Consider the following 27,867-nt stretch of genomic DNA (forward strand, 5'->3'; position numbering starts at 1 on the left):
ATTAGGTCACAAGAATAAAGTTTCCTAGCAGTCACATTTTCTGTAACTTTCAGATCAAATGTGACAGAGGATCCTTTTCTGCCTATTCTCACATGAAAGTAATTGATATTACCCAGCTCTTAATAAGTTATCCCTTTCCTCTTAAAGTGACATGAATTAAATTTAAATTCTCAACCTAATTTTGATAAGCCTCTAAAAGTTAACGTGTCATTGAAAATTAATTTCTCTTTACTCCCAAAGATAGCTTCCTACAGATGGAAAGATATCTAGCATTTTCTACTTCTTGTGAGATATTATGCAAATTAAGCAACTTGCAATATTATTTACTACTTTATATCTTTCTTTTATCATCAAGGGCATTGGTCTGGCCTCGGCAGGAATGATCTGTGAATGAGAAAGCCACACATAATTTAGCTGCAGAAGACCTTAGAGCCCATCCATTGTGCTTCATTTTATAGATGAAGAAATAAAGGCTCGAAAGTATTCAAAAATAAACTCAAAATGGATTAAAGATCTAAATGTAAGACCAGAAACTATAAAACTCCTAGAGGAGAACATAGGCAAAACACTCTCTGACATACATCACAGCAGGATCCTCTATGACCCACCTCCCAGAATATTGGAAATAAAAGCAAAAATAAACAAATGGGACCTAATTAACCTTAAAAGCTTCTGCACATCAAAGGAAACTATTAGCAAGGTGAAAAGACAGCCTTCAGAATGGGAGAAAATAATAGCAAATGAAGCAACCGACAAACAACTAATCTCAAAAATATACAAGCAACTCCTACAGTTCAACTCCAGAAAAATAAACGACCCAATCAAAAAATGGGCCAAAGAACTAAATAGACATTTCTCCAAAGAAGACATACAGATGGCTAACAAACACATGAAAAGATGCTCAACATCACTCATTATCAGAGAAATGCAAATCAAAACCACTATGAGGTACCATTTCACACCAGTCAGAATGGCTGCGATCCAAAAGTCTACAAATAATAAATGCTGGAGAGGGTGTGGAGAAAAGGGAACCCTCTTACACTGTTGGTGGGAATGCAAACTAGTACAGCCACTATGGAGAACAGTGTGGAGATTCCTTAAAAAACTGGAAATAGAACTGCCTTATGATCCAGCAATCCCACTGCTGGGCATACACACTGAGGAAACCAGAAGGGAAAGAGACACGTGTACCCCAATGTTCATCACAGCAATGTTTATAATAGCCAGGACATGGAAGCAACCTAGATGTCCATCAGCAGATGAATGGATAAGAAAGCTATGGTACATATACACAATGGAGTATTACTCAGCCATTAAAAAGAATACATTTGAATCAGTTCTAATGAGGGGATGAAACTGGAGCCTATTATACAGAGTGAAGTAAGCCAGAAGGAAAAACATCAATACAGTATACTAACACATATATATGGAATTTAGAAAGATGGTAACAATAACCCGGTGTACGAGACAGCAAAAGAGACACTGATGTATAGAACAGTCTTATGGCCTCTGTGGGAGAGGGAGAGGGTGGGAAGATTTGGGAGAATGACATTGAAACATGTAAAATATCATGTAAGAAACGAGTTGCCAGTCCAGGTTCGATGCACGATAGTGGATGCTTGGGGCTAGTGCACTGGGACGACCCAGAGGGACGGTATGGGGAGGGAGGTGGGAGGAGGGTTCAGGATGGGGAACACATGTATACCTGTGGCGGATTCATTTTGATATTTGGCAAAACTAATACAATTATGTAAAGTTTAAAAATAAAATTAAAAAAAAAAAAAAGAAAGAAAGACTCTGGGATGTTAACTGACTTCTTAGGATTACACAGTTAGACTCTGGTAGAGCCTCACTGGATCCTGAGTCCTTTGGCAGCTAGTCCAAGACTCTTTCTACTGTGCTTTATGGGTTTTCTTTATCTAGTAAGGCACGATGCTCACTTCCAGGTCCTTATTGCTAAAACTGACCATCAGAGTTGTATGAATTGAGTTTTGGGTGGCTAAAATGTAACACACACAGCCAAGATGTAAGGATTTAAGTTCACTGTATTATTCTTTCACTGGAGAGCTAGATGTAGATACCACATGGCAGTGATCCCCAACCATTTTGGTACCAGGGATCATTTCTATGGAAGACAATTTTTCCACAGACTAGAGGTGAAGGGAGTGGTTTCAGGATGATTCAAGCATATTACACTTATTGTGCACTTTTTAATATTATTATTACATCAGCTGCATCTCAGATCTTCAGGCATTTGGTCCTGGGGGTTGGGGACCCCTGCCCTAGGGGAACAACAACAGTGAGGTGCCTCTTAGTTAATGAGGTAATGAATGTAAGGTTTATCCTTAGAGGTTAAACTACAAATCAAGAAGTACTGGAGCCCAGTGGGTATTTATACAACAGTTTTAAAGAGTATGATGCCAAGGCAAAAATAGATGACTACAAAACTAAATAGCATGTATTAACATCCCAGAGAAAGAGTGTATCAGTCAGAAAATATGTTGGCCAGCTGTTGAAGCATGGATGATCACAAGGTCAAGTTTCCTGTGCGTTAACCATCATGTATTTCTGTGGTTCCTAGACTGCCGTACACTTCAGTGTTAGCTAGAGGGCTTGTTAAAATACAGATTGTGGGACCCTACCCTCCAAATTCCTCTGGCCCAAGAATTTGCATTTCTAATAAGTACCTAGATGATAGTGATGCTGGCTGGGGGAGCTACATTTTGAGAATCAGGCGTTTATAGGTGTATTCGTTTTCTATATTTGTATAACACATTACTAAACTGTGGCACACTTAGCAGCTTAAAACAACCTGTTAGCTCATGGTCCTATAGGTCAGAAACAGGGAACGGCATGCCTGAGTTCTCTGTATTCAGCCCGAAATCAAGGTGTTGGATGGCAACATTCTCATCTGGAGCTCAGGGTCCTTTTCCAAGCTCATTCCTGTTATTGGTAAGAATCATTCCCTTGAAGTGATAGGACTGAAGTCTTTTTTTTTGCTGTCAGCTCTAATCGAAGTTGGGGCCTGCTCTCAGCTCCTGATGGTCACTCTCAGGTCCATAGAGGATCCCTACAAGGGAGAAAGTATGCTAGACCGATGGACTCAAATGTTCCTGGTCTATGTAGTAACTGATTTCACTCAAATGATTAGTAAATCAGTATCCTGATTATATCTGTTAGCTCCTGTGATCTTATTTGATGTGAATCTCATCTTAGTAAAAGGTCCCATTCTTACTGCATTTAATAGACGGGGGTTTGAGACTGCGTAGCCTCAGTTCAGATCCTGGATAAAAATAAACTCAACAAAATGGAAACTGATGTTGGGGAGCAGACAGGGCAGCCAGCCTACTTTCCTAGCGATCACCCTTCTCTATTGCTTTACATTTGTACTTGTTCTTCAAACGTTTTATTATGTAGCATATCCTAGACTAAGCCATGCTTAAAATTAAAATGGAAAAGTTCTCAGAAATTCGGACAAAACGTCCACTGATTTTTCTTTAGCCAGTCTCCCCAACATCTCTTTGTTGGAGTTGATTCTTTAGCTGAAGCCTTGCTGAGCAGTATAAAGTTTCCGAACTGAAGTAGGACGCTGAAGATAAAATGAGAAAAGGTGAAACAGTGACAGCTTCTCTTCGCTTACCTGGGAGATTCCTGAAAACACCAAGATGGAGAAGTACACGGCAGCTGCATATGATTGAGAGTTAATACATAAAGCTTTGTGATCTACTGGTTTTTAATACCATCTATGTTCCTAATTGTGCATGTGTGTCTTTTATTTCTGTTTTCCTAATTGTTTTTCTTCATCACTTAGGAAAAAGGGTATCAGTGGCCTAGAGGTCCTTTAATACGCATTTGTTGTTTTTGTTGAGTCACTAAGTTATGTCCATCTCTTTGCGACCCCATGGACTGCAGCAGGCCAAGCTTGCCTGTTCTTCACTAACTCCTGGAGCTCGCTCAAACTCATGTCCATTGTGTCGGTGATGCCATTCAACCATCTCATCCTCTATTGCCCTCTTCTCCTCTTGCCTTCAATCTTTCCCAGCATCAGGGTCTTTTTCACTGTGTCGGCTGTTCACATCAGGTGGCCAAAGTACTATAGCTTCAGCATCAGTCCTTCCAATGAATATTCAGGACTAATTTCCTTTAGGATTGACTGATTTGATATCCTTGAGTCCCAAGGACTCTCGAGAGTCTTCTCCAGCACCGCATTACAAAAGCACCAATTCTTTGGCACTCACTTAGCTTATTTTTTAATATAACTGAAATATTCAAATATAAAATTTTTATATTCCTTTAGTAAAGTTGATAATAGGACTATTCTTAGTTCATTCCTTTGTTAGATCAGGATAGGTTTGCATTGCAAGAGAATAAAGCTCAGTTCTATTTGCTTTCTTTCCTAAAGTCGGTGACAATCATGTCAGAACACTGGCAATAGTAAACCTTTGTAGACTGGGCTAGAATGAACTATATAATCCCAACAAGCTGAAATGTTACTCAGGTTTTTAAAAGTCAACTATGTAACTCAGGGCAGAAAATATTTAATTTTATAGAAATTAGTATGAAAAAGACCTAAAATTTTAATTCCCTATCAACTCAAACTGTACCATCATTCTCGTACACTTGTGACAGGGAATTTTACATGAACGATATTTCCATAAGCATGTGTCTGGCCCAAAGGTGGAAATATTATTCTATCTCTGCTACGACCAGGCCACCTGTTTTTTGACTGTTCAGAAATTTTTTGATAAATGAGTTTACTTAGGAGGGAATCATTCAGGTTAGAGATTGGAAGTCGTCACATAAAATAATACATTTTTAACAAACTGGGCTTGTTGTTCAGTCTCTGTCATGTCTGACTCATTGTGACCCCATGAACTGCAGTACACCAGGCTTCCCTGTCCTTCACTATCTTCTGGAGTTTGCTCAAATTCATATCCATTGAGTCAGTGATGCCACCCAGCCATCCTCTGTCTCCCCTTTCTCCTCTTGCTCTCAATCATTCCCAGCATCAGGGTTTTTCCCAGTGAGCTGGCTCTTCGCATTAGGTGGCCCAAGTATTGGAGCTTCAGCATCAGTCCTTCCAGTATCTATTCAGGATTGACTTCCTTTAGGACTGACTGGTTTGATCTCCTTGCTGTCCAAGAGACTCCCAAGAGTCTTCTCAAACACAATTCAAAAGCATCAGTTCTGTGGTGCTCAGTTACATAATGTAAAAAGAGAACTTGAGGGGTGGGAATGTTTCAGTTAAGAGTCTTTGATTGCATAAACTAGGTAACTTTAACAATAATATACCTCATTGGAAGAGGGTCAAGGAATTTATAGACTCAGAGAAAATAGAAGAATCAGGTTACCAAAAAATGGGGTCTCAGCAGAGGTCTCAGTTACCCTGGTGGTCATGTTCCTCAGGGCTTCATTGCCAGAGGCATCAGTCCTCAGCAACCTTCAGCACTTTTGTGAAGATTCAAAACTAGGGATTCTAACTTGGGTCATGTACTCACTCTTTGGCTAAAGGAAGGCAGGATACCTTGACTCACAGTCCTACCAGGCTACATTCAGTAGGGGAGAGGTAATTTCCCACAAAGAATTGGGATTCTGTTATTGATATAGGGAAGCATGCTCTGCAGTCAAAAAGTAGCAATTTTCCACAACAGGTTATGTGATCATGATCTTTGAATATTTTGAAAAGAGATGAGACTTGGTATAGATGTAGGACAAGGGTTAGCATGTCAAGGAGGTCTTATTGGATTTTAACTTGAGGAAGAACATTCCAACAGAGCTGTTAATAGGCTGCATTGTGAGGTTATGGACCTCTTATTTTTTATTAGGATCCTTTTGGTTGCATGCAGCAGAAATTTGTTTTGCATTAGCTTGGTAGAAAGAGAAAATTATTAGAAAAATACTATGACTATCTCATGTGAACAAGGGAAGGACTGACCAGCCAAAAGACTGTGGGAAAGGCAGACATCCCACTGGGTCTCAGAAAAACTAGAACCAAGGACTCAGATGCAGCGGGTCTTATTTCTGTTTCTCCCATCACTTGCTGTCTCTGAGTATTGGCTTCATTTTTTTTTTTTTTTCCTCTGCGGACTCTCTCTCATGTGCATCATGTGAAACATGGTTGCTGAGTGCCTGAGTTTCACATTTCACAACACTGCAGAGAAGCTCTCTTTCTCTATCACATTTGAGAAGAATCTTGCGGAAAGGCTCTGGTCCAGCTTCGGCCAGATGTCCAGCTCTGGGCAAACCAACCAGCGCTAAGGGACAGGAGGGCTTCGCAGGTGGTGCTAGTGGTAAAGAACCTGCCTGCCAATGCAGGAGGCATAAGAGACACAGCTTTGATTCCTGGGTTGGGAAGATCCCCTGGAGGAGGATGTGGCAACCCACTTCAGTATTCTTGCCTGGAGAATCCCACAGACAGGAGCCTGGCAGGCTATATAGTCCATAGCATTGCAAAGAGTCAGGCACGACTGAAGCGACTTGGCACACACAGGGTCAGGTTGCTCAGTGTGGTCAGCTATCTTCTCTGGACTGAATCAGAGTATGGGAGAAATTTGGCTCTTGGTAGAACCACAATTGGGACAAAGCAGTTCACCACAGAAGAAAAAGGGGTGCTTGTGTTTGAAAAGAATGTGGTGGGCAGGTAAAACAATAAGAATCCATTGCTCTGTCACTGTATCTGTTTAAACAAAGGTTGGATCAGTCAGAGATATTACAGAAAGGATACTTCTGTTGGTGGAAATTTAAACTGGAGTTATTAGAACCCTAACTTCTAAGAACTTAGAACCCTAAATTCTTTCCAACTTGGAGATACAAACATTCCAACTGCTTTCTAAATAAAGCAGTCCTGTGTTAGTTTTGGGTTGTATCTGAGATTTTCTTTTTCTGTGTATTTCAGTTCCACAGTTATTCTGGTTGAAAACCAGGAAATATTTACCCAGAATTTTTTTTTTTTTTTTAGTTTGAGAACAGAGAAAATATTGTATGATTTAAAAATGAATAGATTCCTGGTTCAGGAAGATCCGCTGGAGAAGGGATAGGCTACCCATTCTTGGGCTTCCCTTGTGGCTCAGCCGGTAAAGAATCCGCCCGCAATGCGGGAGACCTGGGTTCAGTCCCTGGGTTGGGAATCCCTTGGAGAAGGGAAAGGCTGGCTACCCATGCCAGTGTTCTGGCCTGGAGAATTCCATGGACTGTGTAGTCCATGGGGTTGCAAAGAATCAGACATGACTGAGCAACTTTCACTTGGCTTTCATCCAGTGGAGGAGTCATGTAAAGGTTTAAAAACAATGGACCTTAGGGACTTAAAATCACATAATTATCTTCAGAGGGCGAGAACACTCTTAACTCTGAATTATTTGTTTTAAGATGATTTTGTAAAAACTTTTCATTTTGAAATAATTATAGATTCACAGGAAAATGCAAAGAAATGTCCAGGGAAATCTCATGTGCCCTTCACCCAGCCTCCCCCAGTGTCAGCATTTTGCATGACTCTAGTCAATATCAAAACCAGGAAACGTGAATCAGTAAAATCCACTGAACTTATTTTTCACAGATGTTATATATGCACTCATTTGTGTGTGTGCATACATATAATTTTGCATTTAATCACATGTGTAGCTTTGTTTAACCACCATCAGAATACTGTACCGTTACCATAAAGGTCTCTACAGCCACACCCATCCCCAAGTCCCTCATCTCTGGCAACCACTAACCTGCTCTCCACATCTGTAATTAGATTATGTCACAAACGTTATATAACTGGAACTTCCACATGTACCATTCTGAGACTGACTTTTTTCGCTCAGTAGGGTTTCATTAAGGTTCATCCACATTGCTGTGTGGATATGTAATTCATTGTTTTTTATTGCTCAGTATTATTCTGTGGTATGGATGTACTGTAGTTTAACTGTTTACCCTTTTAAGGGTATTTGGCTAGTTTCTATTTGGGGGCTATTATGAATAAAGCTGCTTTGAACATTCATGTACAATTTTCCAAATGTAACTTTTATTTTCTCTTAAGATATATGGCTGAGAGTATTTATCTGGGTTGTTTGATAAATCCATTTTTAGTTTTAAAAGGTATTGTCAAACTATTTCCAGAGTGGCTATTCCATTTTGTGTTCCTGCCAGCAGTGTATGAGTCTTCTAGTTATTCATGTCCTCTTAAGCAATTGGTGTTATCACAAATTTTAATTTTAGCCATTTTGATAGGTGTGTAGTTATATTTCATTGTTTGATATTTTTTTTGGCCAAACTGTGTGGCATGAGGGATCCCAGCTCCCTGACTAGGAATTGAATCCATGCCCCATGCATTGGAAGTGCAGAGTTTTAACTACTTAGCTGCCAGGGACGTCCCTCGTTATGTTTTTAATTTATGTTTTTCTAATAGCTAATGATATTGAACATCTTCTCATGTGCTTACTTGCCATTTGTGCATCTTCTTTGCTGGATTGTCTCTGCATATCTTTTTGCTTATTTTCTAATTGAACTGTTTGATTTTTTAATGTTGAATTTTGAGAATCCTTTCCATAGTCTGCATACAAGTCCTTTGTTGGATATGTGGTTTACAGATGTTTTCTATCAGACTGTTAATTGTTTTTTCATCCTCTTAACCTGGTCTTTTGCAGAGCACAAGTTTTAAATTTTGATGAAGATGATTCTGTTTTAAATAATGAAAGAATATATTTTGCATATTTGTGAGTGATCTAAAGAATTTTAAGTTAGTAAATTACCTGCTCCACCTTCTCCTTTTTCTGCTGAGAAGCTGAGACATGGTTAAATTTAAAATGAATAAAATCATATAGTATACATGTTCAAATGTACTGGAATGCCTGTGTGTTTGACTCTATTGTGGACTTCCCTGGTGGTTCAGATGGTAAAGAATCTGCCTGCAATGCAGGAGGCCTGGGTTTTGATCCCTGGGTCAGGAAGATTCCCTGAGAAGAAAATGGAAATGCACTCCAGTATTATTGCCTGGAGAATTCCATGGACAGAAGAGACTGGTGGGCTACAGTCCACGAGGTTGCAAGGAGTTGGACACGACTGAGTGACTAACAATTTTTTACTCTAACACCTATTTTTTTCTTTAGTGATATTTTAATTAATGAAGAAAAAGAAAATTCAAGTCTTTTAAGGAGGTAGTTTCATTTTTAATTTAAGCAAGATACTACAGATTGGAGAGAGGACATGTAATTCTGCTTGTACCACTGATTTTGCAAATAAAGACACTTCACATTACTAGTAGTTTTCTCTCCACGCAGTCCCAAACACACCAGCAGATGCAGCCACATTCAATATTGCTTTGGTTATACACATTTGTCTTTTGGCTTTTCCTCTGGACAGTCCATTTGCTCAGTCTAAGATACCGCAGGACATACCAGAACCTCAGGACTGTGCTGGATTTAGGGTTATGATGGGGAACAAGATTCACATAGGTGCTGCCCTCATGGAGTTTACATTTTTGTTCTTATTTCTTGGTATTATAATATTTGTTCTTATTTCTTAATATCATAGACTTGTGTTGCTTGTCAGTGTTTCATTGATTAAATTAAATGTTCTTATTTCCCATCTCTTGTTACAGAATCTTTCCCACTTATCCAGTGTGTCCAAATTTCAGTGAATGATTTTGATGCTTTGGGAGTGGCTGCATTCCATTAAAATGACAACTAAGCCAAACAAGTAATACTTACAAGCATACACATGAAAATTTGTTATGAGGAGGATAATCCTCATATTTAGTTACTTTTTTGCTAATGGAGGAAATTTTTGGCAGAGCCTTAAGTTATCTTAAGCGTGATTGAAGATTCTAAATATGAGATCTCAAAGGCTCCCATTCACCTTATTCTATAAAATGAAGCCCAGCCATTTAAATGAGCCAGTTCATATACCATTTGAATGAACCAGTTAATATACTTTCTGCATAAGCTATGTTTTAAAAAATCTTGATCTTGTATCATTTATAAAAATTATGATTCCATGTTGATTTTATGTTATAAATAGGACACTTTTCCTGTCTATAAACTGGGTGACCTATTTGTAGTCTGGCTTAAATGTAACTTGCCCAAACATAGAGAAAATTCTAAAATAGCATCTAAAATGTATTAGTTAAAAATCAAAATTGGTTAAGAAACATTCTGAGTTGAAATTTTAGTTTTGCGTTAAATTCTGTGTTATTTGATAGGATATCAAAGTGATAGAATCAATAGAGTTAAGAACAGAGGGAGAAGGAAACTAAGATGTTCGTATCTGTGACAGATGATATTCTTTTGCATTGTTATAGCTGAACTTTGGGACCTACATCAAAGTGGAAAGTCCTTGTAGATTTTTAGTACTGCACTGATCGATCAGAACCCTTTTTATGAGAAAGTAATAAAAAAATACAAGTAAAACTCTATCATTAGGTTGCATTTGGCTGTAAGTTACAAAACTTCTATTCCAAATGACTTAACAAAAGGGAATTTATCATCTTGTTATCTCACATGTTGAGAATACAGAGTTGGCAACAATTCAGCAGCTCATTGATTTCATTAAGAACTCCTATTCCATCCATGCCTCTACTCTGCCTTTTAGTGGGGAGGCTTTGCTGCTAGATTGACTCTCCTCATGTTCAGATGGCTATAACATTTCTATCACATTTTAAACCAACATTATCCAAAGACAGCAGAGAGACTCTTGTGCCCCTTTTTTAGGAATAAGGAAGCCTTCCCCAAAAGCCTCTTGACACACTTCCCCATATGTTTTATTGACCAGAATTCTGTTACATGGCCCATTTGAAAATCAGTTTCAGGCAAGGAGAATGGCATTACCATGTTTGACTAGACTCCATGCCATCCAACAGAACTTTCTGTAGTGATGGCAATGTTTTGTATTTTTGCTGTTCAGTACAGTAGCCACTCACCACACGTGGCAGTTAGTGAGCAACTAACACTAGTGCAACTGAGGAACTGAATGTTAAAAATTATTTTAAATTTAGCCACATATGGCTAGTGGATGCCATATTGAACCACATAGGGCTGGATCAGTCATTTGAGACAGTGGATTTTGGGTAGTCAACTACCATGTTCATCACATCTTTAAATGAAACAATGAACCAATGATACATTAGTCTTTAGAACTTCAGTCGAACTACTGACCCACTAAGAAGGCTCTCTGGGAGACAGATAAACCACATAAGTAAAACCAGTGCACACAGGTGTGCATGCTAGCAGTAGCAGCCTCTCGTAGGTGAAAAGGTAAGGTTGTGAGATGATGGGATGCCAGCACTGTGGCACGGTGTAATTGATAGTGGGGGTTGGATTGGGATATCGTTGGCTAGGAACTCAACTGGTGAGGAACTCCTCTTCTCCACTAGGATGCTGTTTTATTTGCAGTGCTGTAAACGGGGAATAAAGACAGCTCTTATTAATATAATAATGCCAAAGCCTTTTTGCCTTGGAGGTTGTACAGCCAGGGAAATGCATAGATGGCACTGGTACATCCAGTAAATATCAGTTATTTGCTGTGCTCCACATACTATTCTAGGTACTGAAAAGATAGTAAACAGGACTCAGACTAGTGAACAAGTTCCTGCCCTCATGGAACTTAGTTTTTACAAACAAGTAATCTATTTCAAATTGCGATAAGTGTTAAGAAAAAAGCAAGATAATAGGTAGAGTGAATAAAACAGCCTTAACAAATGTCTAGATCTGTGACTGTCTTGTCAAAAGCTCGGGAGTTTTAAGTTTTTTCTCTGGGAAAAAAAGGACATTTGGTTTTATAGGCTTAATTAGTTTAACAGCAAAGAGAAACAAAAGGTCTTTGGCTTAGCTATTTGCCAAAATACAGGGAAATTAAATTAGTTTCTGAGAACGGTTTTCTGATTTTAAACTAAATTTTGCCTGAGTTGTTGTGGTATTGTAGGTGTGACCCAATTGTAGGATGAAGTTTATTTCTATTTTGTCCGTTTTCTTCTGTATCCTTTGCCTTATCTGGAGAACTTTGGCTACTTTGTCAACTTCTAGGCTCCAGCTCTCTCAGCCATAAAATGGCATTATTTAATAATAATAATTAATTATATGGGTTCTGGGAAGATTGGCTATTATCAGAATAATTATGAAAATTTTATAAAATTGCAGGCCAAAGGAAACATTAAGCTTTTTTCATTAAAATTGAGCAAGTCCTTTAACCTCTCTGGGTCTTAGTTTTTCCAATGTTGAAACAAAGTAGTTAGTATTGTCAAGAATGTTAGCAAACAGATCCTTTCTTGCAGTGCTGATGGAAATTGTTGTTTAGTCACTCAGTTGTGTCTGCTGCTTTTGCGACCCCATGGGCTGTACCCCACCAGGCTCCTCTGTCCATGGCAATTTCCAGGCAGGAATGCTGGGGTGGGTTGCCATTTCCTTTCCCAGGGAACCTTCCCAACCCAAGGAGTGAACCCAAGTCTCCTGTATTGGCAGGTGGATTCTTTACCACTGTGCCATCAGGAAAGCCTTGCTTTCCTGGGATTGGTATATTCTTCCTCCAGAGCCAATTTTCAGAATAATTTCAAGTTCTTTAAAATGTACAAACCTTTTCCCCCTAGGAACAGAATTCAAACAAGTATTCACATGTACATGTTTAAGGATGTTTATCATACTATTGTTTATAATGGCAAACAGACCATAAATGGATGTTGAACAATTGAAATTTGGTTCAGTTATGATACACTCCCTGTGAAATTCTGTGCAGCTACTAAAGATGGTAGTATTAATAAATATTAATGTAATTAGATAGAAGTTCTCTGTGCCAACATATGTGGTAGTCTGCCTCTTCACTTTGACCTACTGCAGTCAAGGGCAGTAATTAGGGTTGCCTAGAAAACAGTCTAGCAATAGTGAAAGATAATAATTGAGCACTCCAGTATCCTAGGCACCAGGCGGAACTTTCCTCACATATCATCTCACTGAAGTTTTCATATTAACCCTACTGAGTAAGAACAGTTTGGAACCTAACTTTACAGATGAAAAAACCAAAGCTCAGAGGAACAAAGTACCTTGTCCAAGGTCTTAAATGCAGTAGTAAAGTCAGCCTTCGTAACCTAGTCATTTGACTTCAGAGCCTGCTTTCTGAAACTAAGGGCCAAATTGCCTCTCTCTAAACTGTCTTTGGATTCTTCTTGCACTGGTAGATTGTGGGAACTCCTTCACATCCTTTCCTGTAGCTGCACACTTATTCGAGAATACTTTGGCCTGGGACTATGGTAGAGGAATGAGTGGTTCACTGTTTAATACAGAGGCCGGCAAACTATGGCCAGAGTGCTGATACAGCCTGCGTTTTTGTGAATCAAGTGTTACTGCAACCCAGTCATGCTTATTCATTTAGGTCTTGTCTATGGCTTCCCTGGTGGCTCAGATGATAAAGAATCTGCCTACAATGCCGGAGACCTGGGTTCGATCCCTGGGTTGGGAAGATCACCTGGAGAAGGAAATGGCAGCCCACTCCAGTGTTCTTGCCTGGGAAATCCCATGGACAGAGGAGTCTGGCAGGCTACAGTTCATGGGGTTGCAGAGTCGGACACAACTGAGCAGCTAACAGTTTCAGTTTCATGGCTGTTTTTGCACTGCTAGGGCAGAAATGAGTGTTTCAACAGAGACCATATGGCTATTTGTATTATCTGGTCCTTTACAGAGAAAGTTTGTCGATAGAAATCTGGAGGGATGTGTGCTGTATTAGTTATCATTTTTCTTTCCTTAAAGAGAGTAACTTATAAGACACAACAGTGGCTTCTCTGGTGGCGCAGTGGTAAAGAATTTGCCTGCCAATGCAGAAGACATGGGTTTGATTCCTGGTCCAGGAAGTTCCCACATGCTGTGGAGCAACTAAGTCCATGTGCCACAACTACTGATCCTGTGCTCTAGAGCCTGGGAACCGCAACTATGGAAGCCCGTGAGCTCTAGTACCCCTGCTCTGCAATAAGACAATAAGAAGCCCATGCAACTAGAGAAAAGCCTGCGCAGCAACAAAGACCCAGCACAGCCAAAAATAAACTTATTAAAAAAAAAATTTTTTTAAAGGAGGCAAAACAGCTCAGTTTTAGGACCACTCTCCTGCCACAGGGATACAGGCTGTTGTGGGGTTTTCCAAGGCAAGTGAATAAGAATCTATTTCAGGACAACTGAAGGCTCTCTGTGTGCACGCTGACTGGCATTCTCTAACTGGGTCTTAGTTGCCTTGAAACCCTGCCTGCTGTTGCTCCTCTGAGATGGAATGTGTATTCACAAGTGAGGCGCTCCATTAGTCATGGTGCATTTCCTGGGCCCTGGAGACATGGGCATGACATCACCAAGGGCCAATGAGAAAGGCTTCCCCTGCCCCGCAAGCCCTTGAACCTCTTTAGAGTTCTGTATGGAGTGTGTGTTCTGTTCGTAGCCCTCAGGGTGTGATTTGAGACTGCCCTCCTCATCCAGCCATATTCTGGGCACAGAAGTTGAGCTTCCAGACCCCAGAGGCCAGGACAAGTTTGAAAATCTGCAGAGCTGGAGGCAGATTCCCATTTCGTACTTTTTTCCAGGGCTAAGGTTTTTATTCCCACAGTTTTCCACTCTTAATGACGTTGATACTTCATGTGGGGAAGGGAGGCTGGTGAAAGGCGCAGACTGTGTTAGATAAAAGACACTTGGCAGTTAGAGTTTCTGGGTAAGTATAGGTTGGTAACATAACAAAATCAAAAGCATATTTTGCTGTTTTGTTACATGGCTTTTGTGTGTAGCTTAACATTGTAAAACAACATCTTTTAACAGAAAAGGCTCCTGGCAAAATTAGTGTGGCTCAGAGTAGGGCAAGTACCAAAGGAATTTTACTGAGGGGAATTAGTCACTCATTAAATCTTTTATCTTCAGGAAGAAAAGAAATTTTTCTTTTCCAATTCTTTTTTCTTAGAATTTAAGCATTTTAGGTATACCCAGTGCCAGCACCCCCTCTTCCTAATTTGTGTATTTGTTTATTTATGAGAATGATTTGTGAAATTTAGTCTCAGGGATAACTACCAGAAAGTTAATTGAAAAAGACTTGTTTTCTTATGGATAACAGCTCAATCTCTTGCTAACAAGTCATAATCGTAAAATTCCCTCTTTAAAAATCATTCAAGGAAACAGGCTCAGGACTCAGGGTGAGGTTATACTGGACAGACTTTTATAGTTTAATTTAGGAATTGAGCCCAAACTTGTGTTTTCCAATCTTCATAGGCAACCTATGGTTGAGTGAGAATGATTCCTTCACTATTTTTTCATGTTTGAACACTTTTTGAGGACATCTAAGAGAAATTATGAGGCACAGTCATTTTTGTTAGTATGTTATCTGTGGCTGCCCTAAGCCACCCCTACTGCTTAAAAAAATAATCCTCATTGTTTCTGCAAAGATGAAGATGATTTTACTTTATTAAATTGTAGGCGCTTTTAAGAATCGCTTGAAAGCATTTGAATTTATTCCTGTGGTCGCTAAGAGTCAGACACGACTGAGAGACTTCACTTCTAAGGACAAATATATAGTAGGTAAAGGAATTTCTTCTAGAACTGTGCTATATACCATAAAAGAGGGCTGTGTGTGCGCTTACTTGCTCAGTTGTGCTTTTTCGCATTTCAGAGATTCTCCCTTGAAGAACTCTATGCAGTTTAAAATATTAATGATTAAAATTTCCAAACATCTGTGGTATTTTTTCATGATATAGCTTTTATGGGTGAGGAAACTGACATATGGAAGGATTGAATCTCCTATCTTGTGTCATTCATAGAAGTAGATGCTGAATGCATAAATCATTCTTATCAAAACACTTAAGACATTCCTCTGTGTCTTTATACGTGGTTGTTCTTATTTTTTCTTTGCTAGCTTCAAGCTTTGCCTCATTAACAACAAATTGTGTTTTTCACAAGCTCTTTGACTGGGACAAAAGAGCAGGTTAGCCTGGGCAGACTGGAGCCAGCCTGGAAAGGGGCCAGTTACTATAGGGGTGAAGGTGTGGGGCCAGGCCTCTGGGGGATCTCCTACTGCCTTGCTCTTGGCAAAAGGACTTGATTCTCCTCAACCCCATCCCCCACTTTCTCACACCTGAACTAATATTTTGCCACCTCTCAGGGTTGTCATGAACACCGATGAGTTTCATGTCAAAAAAATGCCTTTTGGAAAGAAAGTCTATCTTATATAAGTAAGTACACAATTAGTATTGGCCACAGCACCTAGTCACAAGCCTCTTGAGTGGGCAGTAGGTACCCTTGAATGAAGTTAACCAGATCCTCATTTTGCTGAGGACAGACTCTGGAGTGAGGTCTGCTGCTGCCTTGAGAGGACACATCTGGCTTAAAATGTTGAAAGCCAGGTGCTCCTTACAGCAGCTACACAGTAATGTCACTTCACTGCTTCTGTTTTCTGCTAATCTGGTGAGTAGCAGATGCCTCCTTCGGAATCCCTCCCAGAGCGCTGGCATGCCATGGTGATCTTCTCACTAAGCCCTGCACTTCTCCCACGAGAAGAAAAGTCTCGAAAGACTAATTCAGAATATGATAGCGAGAAGTCTTGAGAGATAGTCAAATTGGTTTAGGAAAAGTTAAGGATGAGTCATGTTACTCCTAAAGGGCTTGGCATCCATTTATCACACTAAACCAAACACTGAAGGAAGAATGTCTTTAGTCTCATTAAGGAACCCAGACAAAAATCCCACTTAATCCATCTTGCTTTTCCTTTTCCTCCGACTCAGCTGGTGTGCAGGTGTAGGGCAGCTTGGCAGAAGCTTTGAACATTTGGAAAAGGGAGTCATTACTGAAAGTCACTGACACACACTTCCCTTGGAATGCTGCTGATGTCATGGAAAACTGGGACCTTAGCAGTAACCCCTAACAACCAGAGCTACAGTAAACAGTAAATGTTACCTCCACCAAGGCATTGGTTTTTAAAGAGTTTTAACAGGCTAGGGCTTGCCAGCCACAACTCATAAAAATGTTCTTATAATTTTACCCTACTCTCTAAAAGCACTGGATAACTGCTGAGGTTTCTCTGCCACTGGGGTATGCAAAGCCAAATGCGCGTCAGTTTCAAGGTTCACTATTCAGAATTTATGGTGCTTCTTTTCCATTCCTTTTCATACCCCCTGCCATGCTCACAGGGAGATTTAATACCTTTTCAAAAAAGGCTCTTGTCTTACTGAGTTGCCCCCATTTCTGATGATGGGGTAAATCTATGTGCTAGCTTTTGCCTAGTGTTTTATTAGCCTAGCGGTTAACCCAGTCTGGTTAATTTGTAGCCCTTGATCAATAGGTTATATTCCAACCAATTTGAGATATTTGGTTTAAGTGACACCTTGTAGTTCAAATTCTGAACTAGGTGAGTAACAAGAGAACAAGTAGCCCGTGCTGTCGTATAGAGGTGTCAAGAAAGGAAAAGTAGATATAGAGACCAGGAGATCAGGAGGACTTTTCTTCCATGATTGGCTTTCTTTAAGGAGAAGAATTTGGAGAAATATTACTTTGTAAACAAAACCCAGCGTGGCTTCTTTTAGACCTGTCCACACAGTGGGAAGAAGCAGAATGCTAGCACTACTCATGCAAGACATTGTCAAAACCATATAACTTACTGTCCAAACTGGATACTTGGGAGAGTGAAAGGGCTCTACTAATAATTACTCCGGGACAATGGGAATAAACCTGGATTGTCCCAAGCAAAGCCGGCAATGGGCACCCCCATCACTGTACCAAAATCCAAGCCCAGTCCCTTTGAGGAGGCAGTCTTCACAGTGCCAGAGAGAGTAGACCCATTCATGCAACCTGGGTTGTCTCAATTCCAAGAAGACAAATCCACTCCTAGAATTAGTGGCCTAGATAAGGAACTCTCTTACTGAAAAATTTCCCTAAGTTAAAACCTCAAGTAGAATAAGCACTAGGATATCTGTTAAATATACAGAAGGAAGGAAAGTTAGTTAATTTAGCTAGTTATTGAAGTCTCCAGCCCCCCAGCCCCCAAAATAGAGGGCATTTATTACATCTTTAAAATATCACAGATAGGTCTTAGGAATCATGAAAAAAGTGAAAGTGAAGTTGCTCAGTCATGTTCGACTCTTTGTGACCCCATGGACTGTAGCCTGCCAGGCTCCTCTGTCCATGGAATTCTCTCCAGGCAAGAATACTGGAATGGGTTGCCATTTCCTTCTCCAGGGGATCTTCTTAACCCAGGGATTGAACTCGGGTCTCCCACACTGTGGGCAGACTCTTTACCACCTAAGCCACCAGAGAAATCCAAGAATGCTGGAGTAGGTAGCCTGTCCCCTCTACAAGGGATCTTCCTAACCCAGGAATCGAACTGGAGCCTCCTGCATTGCAGGTGGATTCTTTACCAGCTGAGCTGCCCAGGAAGGCTGGTTTTAACCTTTGTGACTTGCTAAATCAAAGCAGCTGAATTTGACATAAGTTCAATATAGTTTCCTTCAAGAATTAACTCATGTTTCTAGACTTGAGATACCCTGTGGATATTTTTTCCATGTTTTTTTCCCACCCAGGACATTGTAGAGTTCAACAAGAGACCGCTTTAAAAAAAATTGTTTTTAAATTTTTAATTGGGGGATAATTGCTTTCCAGTGTTACGTTGGTTTCTGCCATACAACAAGGTGAATCAGCCATAGGTATATATATGTCCCCTCCCTCTTAAACCTCCCTCCTACCCCCTACTTCATCCCACCCCTCTAGGTTATTACAGAATACCTGATTGAGCTCCCTGTGTCATACAGCAACTTCCCGCTGGCTATCTATTTTAATATGGTAATGTATGTATTTGAGTGCTACTCTCTCAATTCATCCCCTCTCCCTTCTTCCCCCCGCTGTAAGTGACCTCTTCTGAATAAGGATGTCAGCTGGGAGGTGGGCACGTACAGGCTTCACCTTAACGACCATAACAACCCCTGTAATGCCCTCGTTGGTGTCCTGTATAAAACTGCAGATGGTGCCAACTACAGCCAGTTCTTCGTGTTTCCCACTATTTGCCAATCCAGAGCCTCTTTTCCCTCCAAGGGCAACTGAGGTCTACATTGACGTGACTGAAGCCCCGCTGCAGGGTGCCTCTGGGGCCCTTCACAGTAACCATGTGGTGATGGTTACCGTCTATGTTCAGCGTGATGTGGACATTTTCTGGAATGTCGACAGTCTGTTGAGAATTGACTTCATTCTTACAGTAGATGCAGCAAAGGGAGGCATTTTTGTTTTTACGTTTTAATGTCATTTTAACATGGTTTCCATAGTACTGAACAAAAATTTTTTTCTCAAAAACAAATCTGAGAAAAGACGATCGACTGCTTTGTTATGTACTTGTAAACTGATATTCAGTGGGCCCTGCGTATCCCCAGATGCGGAACTTGTGGATGTGGAGGGCCAACCGTACTGAGCCATTTTATATAAGGGACTTGAACATTTGAGGATTTCGGTGTCTGCACAGGATGTCCTGGAACTAATTCCCTGTGGATGCCAAGGGGCCATATTTCCACCCATCCCTCCACACTCACAAACTCCTTATCAGAATCGGAACCTTTAAAGCCTTTAAAGGTTGGTTACTTTTTTCTGAGAATGTGATTTTTCTCAACATCAGAAATTATTTGTTTTGGCAAGAAGGGAAAAATTCTACTATATGTTATATATGTGTGTCCGTTTGTGTGTGTGTGTATATATATGCATACCACATCTTCTTTATCCACTCACTTGTTGATGGACAGTTAGGTTGCTTCCATGTCTTGACAGTTGTAAATAATGCTACTGTGAACATTGAGGCGCATGTATCTTTTTGAATTAGTGTTTTTTTTTCCCCCAGATATATACCTAGGAGTGGAATTACTGGGTCATATGATAGTTCTGTTTTTAGTTTTTTTTAGAACCTCCATAGCATTTTCCACTGTGGCTACAACAGTTCAGATTCCCACCAATAGAAAGTCCCATTTCTCCATATCCTTGCCAACTTTTGTTACTTGTGTTCTTTTTGATGATGGCCATTCTTACAGGTATGAGGTAACAACTCGTTTTGTTTTTGATTTGCATTTCCCTGTTGATTAGGAAACTGACTCATCTTTTCATGTGTCTGTTGGCCATCTGCATGTCCTCTTTGGAAAAAATGTCAATTCCGTTCTTCTGCCCATTTTTTAATTGGGTCGTATGGGGTGTTTTATAATGTTGAGTTGTATGAGCTGTTTATATATGCTGGACATATATATCTCCACATATGGATATATATGTTGAATATTATATATACAAATATAAGTATATATATGTATATATGAAACCTCTTATCAGTCATATTATTTGCTAATATTTTCTCCTATTAAGTAGGTTCTCTTTTTGTTTTATATATGGCTTCCATTGCAGTATGAAAGCTTCTAATTTTAAGTAGGTCCCATTTGTTTATATTTTTTGGATCCATCTCCTAAAACAAAGAAAGATATTCTGCTTGGTTTTAGGTTAGTCTTTTTTCTGACTGCAGTTAGTTATATGTCTCCAAGTCTCTTTTCCTTAAGACCTAACATTTTGGATAGTTACTTACAAAACTTATATGCAATTTTAAAATAAGTAAACAGAGAGAATATATCACAGTTCATATCAAGTTCTCTTTTAAAAAGGGCTTGAAAAAAATTTTTTTAAATAAAAAGGTTTGGTGGGGGAAGATTAGTATTTTGTCTGAGATGGAGTCCTAAAGGAACACCGATATTTGTGGACAGGGAGGGCACTGACTGGATGGAATGGGAGAACTGGATATTTGTCCTGACTTTTGCTGCTCTCTAAATATTAGTATAATTTCAGCAGGTCACCCTGCTTTCCTTAGGTACTCTTCGTTTCCCCATCTGTAAAATCAGAGTGCATTAGATGGTCTTAAGGCCCCTTGCAGATCATCTTACTCTATAGTTTGTATTATACTGTCAGGACTTCTTGAAGTCCTTAGTTGACAAATAAGGTTTGGGCGGAAATGACAGAGTCTTGAATAACCAAAATGGATTTTGTCTACACACATGTGCTAATCCCCAAAAGAAGAAAAAAATGCAAACGAGCCAGGGGCCGAACACGAAAATGGTGACATTGAGAACATTGAAGCAGACAGCTGAAAGCTCCATTTCCTGGCCCGCATGAGAAAAGCTGAGACTGCCAAAGCCTCCAGGCAATCAAGGCCAGAACTTTGGCTCACTCTTATTTTGAGCTACCCCCACACCACACACACAAACCACACAGGAAAATTGTCTCTCTCCCTTCATATTTGTGCATTTTGGCTATATTTCTATTTATGCCAACTTCTTGCCTAATCCCCTTCTTCCAGCTGTCACTGTATTCTGCCTGCTGCTTTCTGGGGCTTTGGAGAGCAGCTGTAGTTGTCAGTGAAGGCCCAGAGGTGGTAGCCTTGGCAGTGGGCGTTGTCAGGGTGTGTGGACTCTTTCAGAACCCACAGTCACTTTTACCTGGTTTATAGGCAGCTTGAGCAGTGTTCTCACGCTCCTTCTTTGGCAAATGTCAGAACTGATGGCTTTAATTTTTTCCTCTCCTCTCTTTGGGGGAGATTTTTCCTCCCTCTGCATTCCTCAGGCTTTTTGTCTGCGAACATCTTATGGAAGGTTTGGTTTGTCTCAGGTTCTCTGCCCATCTTCTTCTTTTTTTTGCCTTTTTTCCACATAAAACATATTTATCTATCAGGAGAGCTTGAGTTGGATAGCCAGAGCTTACAAGCCTAGAAATTTGACCACTTCTCATCTCTGACAGTGTATCGTGTATCCCAAGCCATTAGGTTTCCCAAGGCCCAGAGAGCTCTTGGCTGGTCGCTGTCCATCCAGCCCCAGTTGTGGGGGTGGCTAGCTTTGGTGTTCTTTCACCTCTGGCTTTTGGTGTTTTCCCATTGAGCTTGTCTGCATACACCTCATGCTGGCTCTTAGTGATGGTGAATGAGCAAAGAGACACTTGGTTCTCATCATTTTAGAAAACTGAGCAAGAGTCAGGAAATCTGCTTGAAGAATCTTGGCTGAATATAAGAAGTCATGAAGGTTTTAAATCATTTCAGCATGCACAGACTGACCTTCCTGGCCTGAATATTGAAAGCAAAACACAGCAAAACCGCCTCACAGTCATCTTTTGCTGATAAGGAGAGCTTTTTTAGGTCCAATGGATTGTTCTCTGCCACTCTGGAAATGCCATCAACTATCTTGCCTCCTACTTGGCAGAACCAATTCACACTGTTGGTTATATAAGAAGAACTTTACATAGTTTTCAGAAGCTAGGGTAAAAAGCAAAACTAAAAATGTGTCTGTATTTGTATGATTTTTGTATTTTATTTCAAGGAATTTAAATGTTGCTGCTAAGCTAAGTCTCTTCAGTCGTGTCCGACTCTGTGCGACCCCATACAGGGCAGCCCACCAGGCTCCCCCGTCCCTGGGATTCTCCAGGCAAGAATACTGGAGAGGGTGGCCATTTCCTTCTCCAATGCATGAAAGTGAAAAGTGAAAGGGAAGTCGCTCACTCGTGTCCGACTCTTTGCGACCCCATGGACTGCAGCCCACCAGGCTCCTCCGTCCATGGGGTTTTCCAGGCAAGAGTACTGGAGTGAGGTGCCATTGCCTTCTCCAAATTTAAATGTTAGGTATGTTAAATTTAAATAGGTGAGTCTATTTGATAAAATCCTTTGGTGATAGGATTCTGTTTAGCTTTGTAGGAACTATGTAAAGTCTTTCCATTCATGTTGGGAATATAATACCAATATTACAAAGCCATTTTCTTTCAGTTCTATGTCTTTTTCTCAGTCCTGGACTTACTTGATGATATTGTTTCTTATGCCCAGTTAACCCTTTTCTCATTCATCCTTTCATCCAGTCCACATTTTTGTGTTGTCTATAATTCATAGAGCTATAGTTTGATAAAGCATTCGTGCTAGAAGGGCCCTTAGATGTTAACTACCCAGACTTCATTCCATAGATGAGAAGAAGCCTACAAAAGGAACAGGATTAGGCCAAGGTCACATACCTGCCAGAGCTTAGGCTCACAAGTATTTTTCCATTATACTACTCCAGACTCCATGTGTCAGGAATTTTCCAAATCACTAGACCAGTAATAACTGCTTCAACAGCCAGGGAGTGAATCCTCCTGGAAAGGGCAGAGGGTAAATTGGGCAAGTAATAAGTTTTTAGGGACTCTGTTTCTTCTTCTGTGATATGGGAAGCTGTCTATGGGGTCACACAGAGTCGGACACGACTGAAGCGACTTAGCAGCAGCAGCAGCAGCAGCAGCAGTAATAGTTCAGAGTTATTATGAATATTGCATTATCTGATCTATATAATGTGCCTGTTATACATGTGTTCAACAAATTATTATTATAAAACTCTACCTATCATAGGGAAATGTTGTATCATATATGTAAATAACAATTTATTAAAATAGGTATATTATAATTAGCGAGTCTGAGCATCACTTCTTCAATATTCTCCTAAATTTAGCATTAAAATATGAATGGGGTGTATTGTCTGGAAATGAATTCCTGAAAGTTATTTATACCATGACAGTGATTCATGTATTTCCCTTTTCTTTATGGCTTTCATCTGTACTTAGCTGCAGTGTATCTTGTCCAAAAATTTTTGTGCAAGTTGAACTTAACTTAGGAAGACATCTGGAGCATCCTTGGGTTTGGCCCCTGGTTTTCATTTAGATAAACACTAGGGTATAAATCTAGAATATAAGCTATATGGAATGTTATATTCATATTTCTGAGAAACTTGAAATATTTACTGTTATCCTGAAACTCAGAGAACTGTGTGATGAACAGCTTTGATGTGAAATTATACGTACCTGTTTGGAGAATAGGCTGAAGTTATGTTCAACATAAAGGGGTCCAAGATCATTATGTTAAAAGGAAGTAAATCTATGTTTTTATTGTTGTTCTTGTTGAACCCTATGGCATGGAGAGGAGGAATGAGTTAGGAAACAAAAGCTAAGACTGAATTAGCAAAGGCCAGAAGCAACAAAAGAAGGTTTGGAAGCTTCAGAAGGAGTGATTCAGGGGAATTTCAGTTGAGGGCCTCTTGGGTTGCATTGATGTCGTTGGCTGACTGGAATGCACTTAAGTTTGAAGTGGATGGAAGGACCTTGAGAAACTAGACAGAAAGAATTTTGCTTCTTTAATAAAGAGAGGGCTTGGGATAAAGAGCTTTGGCTTAGATTTTAGAGAAATTAAGTGCAACTAGAAAGAAACACTATTTACTTTCCTCCATATGGAACCCTTCATTGCTTAGGTCCTTACAAATCCATGTAATTTGGTCCGTAACTATGATTAGATACATAGAAGTGTAGATGGTTTTTTTAAATTGCTTTTTCAGTAAGGAGAAAGTGAAAGTGCAGGAGTGGTAGAGAGCAGAATGGATATTCCTTGTGCATGTTCCTGTCCAGTGTCATATGTTAGGTTAAAAGCCTTAGCCTGGCAGTTTCTTAAAAGTAGACAAGAGTTTGGAGGAATATTATAACCAAATATGAGCAGGAAGTAGAAGGTGCTATTTTGCTCTAGTTTGGGTTCATCCAGATGGGATCAAACCAGAGGAATTTGGCAAGCATTGGGACTCACCACTTAGAACCGCACTGAAATAGTTGTGGTAGCAAAAGAATTTCTCCAGGAGACTTATTCCACTTGAGGCATAACAGCCAGAGATTCCTGACCCTTAAGGGGAGCGTGCCAAAGTTGATAAATTTTAGTACAATCAACTGAAGTCTATAAACGCAGAAATAGTTCAATTAGATGATACCGGGCCTATATTGTTTCCTTGATTTTCACACAAAGGACATATGATGAGAAAAATATTTCTGTAATCCACTGTTTAGAATTAGCTCCTCCCTAATATTATGTCCTTTCCTTGGGATTTATTATATTGCAATTTAATAAATGAGACGAGTCTAAAAGAATTTAACTTTAAGAATGTGTGTTTGACTTCTGTATTTGTGAAATTCTGACATATTAACCTTATCGTTTTTTTTTTTTTTTTAAGACTTTCTGGAAGAGCTCTTTGTGATCTAAAATTTACCTTCCCGTTTAATTATTTTCTGAGGTTTTTTATAGTCTGGCAACATGAACTACACTTCATCATCAATGGTGTTGCTTATCCCTTGTCACCTGACATCTATCCCTGTATTGTCCAATTGTATCCCCTTCAAGCGCCCGGTCCACTGACTTAACATACATTAGGTTTTCATTAAATATTTTTTTATTTAGTGGTGAATGAGGAAGTATTTCTTTATATTTGAAACAACTGGCTATTGTGGAGAAAGCGCAACAGGAAGGAATTACTGTGAGTAAAGAGTCAAACGAGACTAAAAATGCGAGTGTTAAAAATTTTTAACAGCTCTATTGAATCATAATCGACAGTAGGCAGCACATCTTTAATGCAATTCAAAAAGATTTAACATATGTATACACCCATGAAGTCATCACCACAGTCAGGATAATGAATGTATCCATCATCCCCAAAAGTTTCTCTGTGGCTGTTTTAATCCATTTCTCTCATCCTTCCCCACCTTACCCTCTTCAAGCAAACCACTCATCTGTTTTTGTCACTATAGTTTGCATTTTCTAGAGTTTTATATAAACAGAATCATTTAGGGTAAACTCTTTTGGTCTAGCTTTTCCACTCAGCTTAATTATTTTGAGATTTATCCATGATGTTGCATGTGTCACTATTTTACTCATTTTGAGTAGTATTCCATTGTATTCATATAACACAATTTACTTATCCAGTCACCTAGTGATGGATGTTTGGGGTTCTTTTCCAGTTTTTGGATATTATAATTAAAGCTACTATGAACACTTGGCCACAAATCAGAGGTATGCTGTTTTTTGTTTTGTTTTTTTTTCATGGATAAATTCCCAGGAGTATAATGGTTCAATCACAGGATGATGTGTGTTAAGTTTTATAAAAAACTGACAAACTATTCCAGAGTGGCTATATATACCTTTTTGCATTTCTACCAGCAATGAAATAGAGTTCCTGTTGCTTCACATGCTTGCCAGCATTTGATAATGTCAGAGCTTTGCATCTTATCCATTCTAATAGATGTACCGTGATATCTCATTATTGTTTGAATTTTCAATTCCCTAATGACATATGAGGTTGAGCATCTGCTAAATAAATACTTATTTGTCACTTGTGTGTCTTATTTGGTAAGAGGTCTAGTCAAATCTTTTACCCGTTTTTAAATCAGATTGTTTAAAGGTTGTTTGAGTCCCTTGTGTGTTTTGGATATGAATCCTTTATCACTAAGCATTTTGTAAGGTTTTTGTCTCAGTCAGACAAGCCATTTCATTCTCTTAACAGTGTCTTTTGCTAAGCAGAAATTTTCAATTTTAGTGAAGTCCAGCTTGACAATTTTTTCTTTCATGGAGAGCACTTTTGCTGTTATATCCAGAAAACTCATTGCCAAGCTCAAAGTCACCTAGCTTTTCTCCTATATTATTTTACCTTCCAGAGTTCTATGACTTTGTATTTTATATTTAGTCCTATCATCCACTTTGAGCTAATTTTTGTAAAGAGTGTAAGCTAAGTGTCTAAATTCATTTTTTAAAATGTGGGTGTTTGACTGTTCTAGCACCGTTTGTTGAAAAGATGATCCTTCTACATTGAATTGCCTTTTGCTCCTTTGTCAAAATTCAGTTAACTATATGTGAGTCTATTTATAAGCTCTCTATTCTTTTCCATTGATCTAGTTATCTGTTCTTTCACTGATGGCACACTGCCTAGATTACTGTAGCTTTACAGTAAGTCTTGAAGTCAGGTCATTTCAGTCCTCTGGTTTTGTTTTTCTTCTGTATTGTGTGGACTACTATGGGTCTTTTGCCTTTCTTTATAAGCTTTATTATCAATTTGTCCTTATCCATAAGGCAACTTATGGGGATTTGAGGAAGAGTATTGAGAATATTGGGTCTTCCTATCCATGGAATGTCTCTCCATTTATTTAGATCTTCTTTGAGTTATGTCATCAGAGTGTTATAGTTTCCTCATATAGATCCTAAGTATTTATACCTAAGTATTTCTCTCCCTTTCTCTTTCAGTGGCAGTATAAATGGTGTTGTGTTTCTAATTTCAAATTCTAATTGTTCATTGCCGGTGTGAGTGAGTGAGTAATAGTCGCTCAGTCATGTCTCACTCTTTGCAACCCCATGGGCTATAGTCTGCCAGGCTCCTCTGTCCATGGGATTTTCCAGGCAAGAATACTGGAATGGATTGCCATTCTCTTCTGCAGGGGATCTTCCCAACCCAGGGATCAAACACAGGTCTCCCACATTGCAGGCGCATTCTTTACCAGATGAGCCACCAGGAAAGCCCACCAGTATATAAGGAAGCAATTAAGTTTTGTACATTAATGTATCCCATCTTCCTTTGGATTAAGTATTTTTTATGATACCATTTTATATCCTTTATTGTCTTGTTACCTATAATACTTTATTTGTTTTTTGTGCTTTCTTTAGAATTTATATTATACATCTCAAGTGATCACACTCTAGCTGCTGTTATGCCGCTTCACATATAGTATACAAATGTTGTAGTAGCTTTATTAGTAGTTGTTATACAATGGCACCCCACTCCAGTACTCTTGCCTGGAAAATCCCATGGACGGAGGAGCCTGGTAGGCTGTAGTTCATGGGGTCGCTAAGAGTCGGACACGACTGAGCGACTTCACTTTCACTTTTCACTTTCCTGCATTGGAGAAGGAAATGGCAACCCACTCCAGTGTTCTTGCCTGGGGAATCCCAGGGATGGGGGAGCCTGGTGGGCTGCCGTCTGTGGGGTCACACAGAGTCGGACACGACTGAAGTGACTTAGCAGCAGTATACGTTTTATTTATATGTGTTATACTTAAATTATGAATCACACGTAAAGTTTTG

The 27,867-nt window shown here is 39.5% G+C and overlaps 1 protein-coding gene across 7 annotated transcripts in view; it reads left to right on the forward strand.

Moving 5' to 3' along the window:
- Nucleotides 1-27,867, forward strand: part of RAD51B (RAD51 paralog B) — a 619,901-nt gene that overhangs the window by 259,103 nt on the left and 332,931 nt on the right. The window contains exon 9 of one of the 7 annotated variants that reach the window (XM_070796752.1): nt 356-27,810. The exons of the other annotated variants lie outside the window; for them this stretch is intronic. The gene's annotated coding sequence lies outside the window, so the exon portion shown is untranslated. Of the gene's footprint in view, nt 1-355; nt 27,811-27,867 lie in introns of those variants that run through there. 7 annotated transcript variants of the gene reach the window in all.

Source organism: Bos indicus, chromosome 10 (assembly GCF_029378745.1).
Source record: "Bos indicus isolate NIAB-ARS_2022 breed Sahiwal x Tharparkar chromosome 10, NIAB-ARS_B.indTharparkar_mat_pri_1.0, whole genome shotgun sequence".
In the NCBI taxonomy this organism is placed as follows: Eukaryota; Metazoa; Chordata; class Mammalia; order Artiodactyla; family Bovidae; genus Bos; species Bos indicus.